The sequence below is a fragment of the Ciconia boyciana genome, chromosome 2, assembly GCF_034638445.1.
Source record: "Ciconia boyciana chromosome 2, ASM3463844v1, whole genome shotgun sequence".
Lineage (NCBI taxonomy): Eukaryota > Metazoa > Chordata > Aves > Ciconiiformes > Ciconiidae > Ciconia > Ciconia boyciana.
This window is the reverse complement of record NC_132935.1, coordinates 31,931,941-31,940,671: the sequence shown is the minus strand read 5'-3', so window position 1 is coordinate 31,940,671 and position 8,731 is coordinate 31,931,941.

Below are 8,731 nucleotides of genomic sequence, written 5' to 3'. Positions count from 1 at the left end.
GGACCAGACTCTACAGAAAAAGCAGTTGTGGCAACCACCTTCTTTTGAAGTTTAAAGACTGGGATGTATTTTTATGGTCTTTTTTTTGCACTTCTTGAAATTCTGTCACTCTGAAGTGGAAGAGAGGAGGGTATCCTCGCCTAAAGAAATCAGCACTCCAGTGAAGAGCGCACTTACCTGAGAGAGGGAAGGAGGATGTGATTTCTCTCTCTGCTTCCCATTGTTTGTACAGTTTGTCTGTAATTCTTTCATTTAAAAAGCATAGCAGTTCTTGGACCAGGAACTGGAACCAAAGACTCTCAATTTCATGTCCAGCTGTGCAGCCTACCCAGCAAACTACACCCCTAAAGTCTTTCTTGCTTGCTCTCTAGTTCAATGAACCTCAAATTCTTCTTTGGTAGTTAGGAGACCCTCCAAGAATGGAGGTCTGAGTCTCCTGAAGCAGAGAAGGACAACCAGGTGATCACACCCAGTCAGCATGGGTTCAGGAAAGGCAGGTCCTGCTTGACTAACCAGATCTCCTTTTATGACAAGGTGACCCACTTAGTGGATGAGGGAAAGGCTGTGGATGGTGTGTCTACCTAGACTTCAGTAAAGCCTTTGCCACCGTTTCCCACAGCATTCTCCTGGAGAAACTGGCTACTCATGGCTTGGACAGGCATACTCTTCGCTGGGTAAAAATCTGGCTGGATGGCTGGGCCCAAAGAGCTGTGGTGAATGGAGTTTAATCCAGTTGGTGGCTGGTCACAAGTGGTGTTCCCCAGGGCTCAGTATTGGGTCCAGTTCTGTTTAATATCTTTATCAATGATCTGGACGAGGGGATCGAGTGCACCCTCAGTAAGTTTGCAGATGACACCAAGCTGGGTGGGAGTGTTGATCTGCTTGAGGGGAGGAAGGCTCTACAGAGGGACCTGGACAGGCTGGATCGATGGGCCGAGGTCAATTGTATGAGGTTCAACAAGGCTAAGTGCTGGGTCCTGCACTTGGGTCACAACAACCCCAGGCAACGCTACAGGCTTGGGGAAGAGTGGCTGAAAAGCTGCCCGGTGGAGAAGGACCTTGGGGTGTTGGTTGACAGCCGACTGAATGTGAGCCAGCAGTGTGCCCAGGTGTCCAAGAAGGCCAACAGCAACCTGGCTTGTATTGGAAATAGTGTGGCCAGCAGGACTAGGGAAGTGATTGTCTCCCTGTACTTGGCACTGGTGAGGCCGCACCTCAAATACTGTGTTCAGTTTTGGGCCCCTCACTACAAGAGAGACATTGAGGTGCTGGAGCGTGTCCAAAGAAGAGCAATGAAGCTGGTGAAGGGTCTAGAGCACAAGTCTTCTGAGGAGCAGCTGAGGGAACTGGGGTTGTTTAGCCTGGAGAAAAGGAGGCTGAGGGGAGACCTTATTGCTCTCTGCAACTACCTGAAAGGAGGTTGTAGAGAGGTGGGTGTTGGTCTCTTCTCCCAAGTAACAAGCCATAGGATGAGAGGAAATGGCCTCAATTTGCACCAGGGGAGGTTTAGATGGGATATTAGGAAAAAATTTTTCACCAAAAGGGTTGTCAAGCATTGGAACAGGCTGCCCAGGGAAGTGGTTGAGTCACCATCCCTGGAGGTATTTAAAAGACATGTAGATGTGGTGTTTAGGGACATGGTTTAGGGGTGGACTTGGCAGTGCTAGGTTAACGGTTGGCCTTGATGATCTTCAGGGTCTTTTCCAACTTAAGCGATTCTATGATTCTATGATTCTATAAATGTGGACTCCGGTGAGCTGTGAGCGTGCTCTGCTCCTGCACAGGGTAGGTGCCTTTGTCTCTGACCATGTGAAAAAAAACGTTTTCTGCTCCAGTACCATAATAAGAACAGGAGAACCACAAAAAACCCTCCCACCCTGTACACTCCTAGCTATCAGCCACTGTCAGATCAAGAACTTCCTGAGACAGATGTGATTTACATTTAACAACTCTCAGTGAATTTCATTTCACTGGCAACTTCAGTCTCTGCTGCATCCTTTTTTGAGGTCTGGTTTTAAATTTCTGCTAGGAACAGGATTCAAGACACATTGCCATTCTTCAGCCTTGCCTACTGATTAATTTTAAGAACTGCCAGCTGAAGACTGCTCTGTTTTGAAGAGTCCCTAGTTCTTCATGTTTATCGCATGGGAAAACTAGGCAATCAACTCTCTGTTCTGGATTCCCAAGGAGACATATCAACATTACTTCAGTTGAGGTGCATTGACGACTGCAATGAAAACTTCAGGAAGAAGAAGAAATAAATACTAGTAACAGAGCCTGCTGAACTGGAGTTGGGCTGGCATTTCCTAAAATGTCAAGTACTAGGCTTAATAGTTGGCAGGTACACAAGGGGCAGAAAGAAATACTTCTGATAAGAGTCTACTAGTTATTCATTTTCCATGATATTTAAATAAAAGGAGAAATTAACTGAACAGGAGTGCGTACTAGTGGAAAACATATTTTCTCTCTTAATCGATTCGGTTGACTGAATAGCAGTGTTTTTTAGTGTCAGATACACAAATGACTGTTGATGGGAATCATTATGTCTGGATTTGCACTTCCTTTCAGTGGGAACTGCTATTAAGATCTAAGTGCCTACAGAAGTAAAGCTTTTAACCTCCCCCTGCTATGACAGTTTATCATTATGAATTCCATTTCAACATAGTGAGCTGAACAAGGTGCGCAGATGAAGTGGCATACAAATTTACTTTTACACAGCTAATACATTGCTAATTACACCTGAATAAATATTGAAACAGGAATTTCTAATAACATTAGCCATTACTCTCTCTTAAATGCATTTTGCTGGAGGACTGTTCAGAACTGTAATCACAGTTTCAAGTATAATGAAGCAGAAATAAAGGGAGTTTTTATTATTTTCAGCGTTCAGTAGTGAGGTGAAAATAATAAGTATTTTTCAGCAGTTTACCTACAAGAGGCCAATGCAAACATCCAGTAGTGTGGAGGTTTCTGCCATTAATAATAAATAAAGTCATCCTGCTGAACTCATAGACCTGAATTAACTCTTTTTATTCTGGAAAAGCTATGGAAAATTGAAAATCTCTATGGAGGTTTCTATATGGCTATATAGAAAAACTATATGGATGTCACCCTGCCTGTTCATCGTGAGAGCTGGAAAAGAATGACCTTTCTACAACTAGAAAAATTCCCTGTAGGTACTAATATAAGGTGGTCCCAAACTAGGACCTCTTGTCACTTTTGCAGCTACCTGCTGTTGCACCTGCTGTTGGCCTTCTCTGGCTAGCCCCTCTCCTGCCTTCCCCAAGATCACACACCCCACAGATTCCCCAGGCTGACACATCTCCTCAGCTGGGACTCTCTTGCTGCAGCTATTTGTCCTCAGCCAAGGTCCCCACTGCCAGAAACAGCATTTGGAGCTTTTCTCTTGTCCAAAGGGGAATTTGCAACTGAGGATAGCTGGAGGAAGGAGGGTGTAGCTGTCTTGCAACACCATAGAGAAGTAATAGTAGAGGAGAGTTGTATCATGTTGAGCCACATCAGAGTTACTTGCTCATCTTAAGTCACCCCGACCTGTACTGAAAGCGCATTGCAGACACTCCAGGACATATCTCTCCTTTTGCTACTCGCTATTAGGAAGCAGAGTACCTTGGGGCCTGCCCAACAGCCTGTGCAGATGTGCTTGGTAGCGTGCTAACGCTGGGCATGTTTTGGATGGTGTGCTCTAGCAGGGCATCTCCAGACATATTACAGGGAGGGCAAGAAACTTTTCCTGAGAACACTGTTGAGGCAATCCTTAACCAGCCACGTTGACATAAATAGGAAACCTTTAGTCAGTAATGCATTGGCACTTAATCTCTAGGCCACTGCCCTCCTGGGCAAGGTCACAAATACAGAGAAACTTTTTATAGGATGCAGCACACAGATCTGTGAAATAATGAAATAAAGGGATGAGTTACCTATCCACGCTTGAACAGGTTCTGTTCATATAGTCTCAATATGCTATATGGTATAGGGACAATGCAGACACAGCTGGTAAAGTTCCTTTACATCATCACAACACATTTGGAGGTAAAATACTGGGCTTGTGTTCTCTTTGGAAAATAAAACAGCTGCATCTCAAAGATCATAAAGAACTGCTCATTTGTGTCTGGGTTTGTGGTCCCAGGGCTGTTGTATCTGCATACAGATTGATGCATGCTCACCCAGAAGATTATCTGGTAGGTTTAAAAAATGCTTCTAAAATCCATGTCCTAATTTATGACAGCAAAAACCTAGTGGAAATGACTGCTACAGAAATGATACAGCATTTAATGCAGTATAATCTGATCATTTGTACGGCTTTTATCTTATTTTAGAATTCAGATTCATGTTCTTGTGATAGATAACACGATCTTCAATATATTTACATTGAAAAGGAGGGAATGTTAATGCTGCTGACACAAGTCCTGTTTCAAATTTCTTGTCAAGTCATGAAACACAGAGCCCAAGTCCTCAAAAATTTGTCTTTTGAATAATTCTCAGATATGCTTTTAGTTGCATCCAACAATAATTACAGAGAGCAGAAGGAGGGTGGGAGTGAGGAGTGGAAAAGGGAATCTTACCGATAAAAAAGGAACCCTGGTCCTTCTGGTGTTTCCCTGGCTCTGGCTGCCATCTAGTGCTTGGTCAGGCACGATGAGCTGCACGGCTTGTTCTGAGTCTGAATCTTCTCTGAGCCTGAACTCCGCCTGTGCACACGGGCAGGATAAACAGCAGAGAAGCACCTCTCCAAGGGACAGCACAGGAGGAAGATTTAACACAGCAAGTTGATGAACAGCTCCTGTGAAACTAGTTCTCCAGTATTTGAGGCAGCATCACTTCTGCCGCATTAACTGCTTTACATGGTTTTAAGTGTGGCCTCTACTGAGCTAAGGACAGACATATCAAAACATAAACTTTGATCTTCCACTGCATAAAAAGGGGACAGGCTTCAGTTCTTCACTACTGTTGTGGTACAGTAGTTGCTGTTGTATTTTGGGCTTCTTTTCCTTTCACTTAAATGGGTGTACAGAAAGCCCGATGCCTAACTAAAGCAACACTGGTGTAGGGAGACTCATCTCAGTGTAAAACTCATCACTGCAATGGTGCAAACCAAGTGTAAGCATGCATGACACACAATGTATAAACTCAAGCTAGTGTAGTAGTCATCAGTTATAGGCTATAAGCTTCTGGAACAGGATGCACACACACCATTATTTTTAGCATCTTACTAGCTTGAATTGTGCTAGGAAATTATTTTTGCACTGCTGTGGCAGATCTAATCCATTCTCCTCAAACTGGCAAGAGTTTGTAGCTCTTTAATACAATGGCATAATGTGCTCTCAGCTGAGCTCACTCCTCCAGTTTGTTTGTTCCGGATGTTGCACATGGCTTTGAAGTGTGGCAGATTTTGTTTGCCCTGTTGTTATAGCAGGCAGACAGCGGATAGTGGACACAGAGGACATTTCAAAAGCTCCCGATCTTTGGGAAGCTGCAGATCTTTGTGTGAAGATTGTACAAACTGAAGAATGATGTGACAGACTACATTCACTGTCACTTTTGGTGCAGGACAAGCAGTAACCCAGAGATTGAATGGATTATGTTGTCCAAGAGATCTAACTGACTCTGGCTCTGGCAGAGCCTCTTGAGGTGTCACATCACTGACAATATCCTACTGATGCCTGTTTGTGCAAAGGAAGCCATGCCAACTGCTGTAGATCCAAAAACAATGTGCCGTTGGAAAGTTGCCTGTCAGCACTTTAGCAACAGGATCAGACTTGTGCAGCAATTATTTCACTCACAGGTAATGAATAGAGCTGAATTAGCAGCTGGCTTTGAGAGGATGGGAAGAAGCTCAGGAAAAGAAAGAGATCTCCCTTATTTAAATTGCTTCATACTGGGGTCACAGGTTGATGTTTTGTGTCTAGTCAGAATGTCTAGTTCACACCTCAGCATTAGACTATGCAGAATCAAAACCTAGCTTTGGGTCAAAGATATTGTAAGGAATAGCCCATATTTCATTGGGGGGCAGGCAGGGGAGATGTTTTCTGCAGGGCTGCTTAACAGGGCTGGACGAGAGCCTGAAGCCTTTTATGACTTTGTCTTCAGCAATATTTCATGCTGGGAAAAGCTCTGAAGGATTGAATCTACTGGAACACCCTGCTTTGGGTGTTATAGACTTTGGGACATATAACACAATGCTTTTGTGCTTATGATTTCTGGTTTTAGGTGACGTGAGTTTACTGAATATGATTTGTAACTGTACTCTTTAAAGTAAGTAAACGATAAAAGACATTCACGGGCGTCGTGGTGTACCGAGCTGCATGGTGCTATCAGTGACGCAGAGATACTCTGCTACAAGGGTGTCCTGCTAATTGTTAAGAACTTTGGTGTCACAGTTTGTTTCTCCTGATGATGCAAAACTCTGAGCTTTCATAGAAACTCATTGCTGTCAATAAACAAATGTGGTTGGTAATGGAACTGAAGAAAGTCTAAAGAAGGAGCAAAGCTTTGCAGGTTGTCATAGAAAACAATCACAAACTATCAGCACATCAATAAATGGAAAGGGCTAGTGAACAGGGATGACAGCCAGGATGGTAGACTAAGGCTACTGCCACTTTTTCGTACGTATCTGTGCTAAATATCAGTATTACCTATTTTGTAGTATTGATTATTTTAGTCTTGGGCTAAAAATCAGTACCCCTACTCTGAAGACCTTTGTTAAAAACAGCAGCAGGCTCTGTAGCAACTACAGCGATGATGTTGACCATTCAGTCAAATTCTCCAAGTAAAGGTGAAGGGACTGGTTAAATTTCCCGTATGGCCCATTAATTTCCAGTAGTATTTCTTGGAAACTTTCACTTGCTCCAGGCGGAGATCCGTCCGCCTGATCTCCTCCTTCTTGCACTTAGAAGTTTTGAGTGTTCTTCACTCAGAGTTGAGATTCAAACCATAGTACAATATGCCAGCTGAACTCCTGAGTTGTTCACTGAAAAGCTATAGAAGAAGGCTTCCTGTATACTGGACTGTTGATATCTTCATGAGGAATATTCATGATCTTAATTTGACAGTCTATCTGTTCAGTCTGTGGTAACTGGTTTTCCCTTCCAATTGTCTCATTGCCCAGCAAAGGCTATCTTGTAAATACATAGATTTTTTTATAATTTAATATAAAGTTAAGATGATTATCTCTGCCACTCCATCTTTCAAACCAACAAAACCAGGTATTTTATTGTTTTGAACATTCAGGGACTACCTCTCATATATAATCTCTCAAAAAAAATCTCTCTTCAGTCTTCTCTGGCAACCGCTCTCCTCACCCCTCCCAAGTCAATGGACAACATGTTGGGGATCAGGGGGGTAAAGCCCCTCCCACTGTAAGGGAAGATCAGGTTCATGACCACCTGAGGAACCTGAACATACATAAGTCTATGGGTATATGACAAGGTGCATCCCAGAGTCCTGAGGGAATTGGCTGAGGTAGTTGCCAAGCCACTCTCCATGATATTTGAAAAGTCATGGCAGTCAGGTGAAGTCCTTGGTGACTGGAAAAAGGGAAACATTACACCCATCTTTAAAAAGGGTAGAAAGGAGGACCCTGGGAACTACCGACCTGTCAGCCTCACCTCTGTGCCTGGGAAGATCATGGAACAGATCCTCCTAGAAGTTATGCTAAGGCACATGGAGGACAGGGAGGTGATTCGAGACAGCCAGCATGGCTTCACCAAGGGCAAGTCCTGCCTGACCAACCTAGTGGCTTTCTATGAGGGAGTTACCACATCCGTGGACAAGGGAAAAGCAATGGATGTCATCTATCTGGACTTCTGTAAAGCCTTTGGCACAGTCCCCCACAACATCCTTCTCTCTAAATTGGAGAGACATGGATTTGATGGGTGGACTGTTCAGTGGATGAGGAATTGGCTGGATGGTCACATCCAGAGGGTAGCGGTCAATGGCTCAATGTCCAGATGGAGGTCGGTGACAAGTGGTGTCCCTCAGGGGTCTGTACTGGGACCAGTGCTGTTCAATATTTTCATCAATGACATTGACAGTGAGATCAAGTGCACCCTCAACAAGTTTGCAGATGACACCAAGCTGAATGGGGCAGATGACATGCCAGAAGGACGGGATGTCATCCAGAGGGACCTGGACAAGCTGGAGAAGTGGGCCTGTGTGAACATCGTGAGGTTCAACAAGGCCAAGTGCAAGGTCCTGCACCTGGGTCGGGGCAATCCTCGGTTTCAATACAGGCTGGGGGATGATGTGATTGAGAGCAGCCCTGCGGAAAAGGACTTGGGGGTACTGGTGGACGAAAAGCTGGACATGAGCCGACAATGTGCACTCACAGCCCAGAAGGCCAACCATATCCTGGGCTGCATCAAAAGAAGCGTGGCCAGCAGGCCGACAGAGGTGATTCTGCCCCTCTACTCTGCTCTGGTGAGACCCCACCTGGAGTACAGCGTCCAGTTCTGGAGCCCTCAGCACAAGAAGGACATGGAGCTGTTGGAGCGGGTCCAGAGGAGGGCCACAAAACTGATCAGAGGAATGGAACACCTCTCCTATGAGGACAGGCTGAGGGAGTTGGGGTTGTTCAGCCTGGAGAAGAGAAGGCTGCGGGGAGACCTTATCGCAGCCTTCCAGTACTTAAAGGGGGCCTATAGGAAAGATGGGGACAGACTTTTTAGCAAGGCCTGTTGTGACAGGACAAGGAGCAATGGTTTTAAACTAAGTG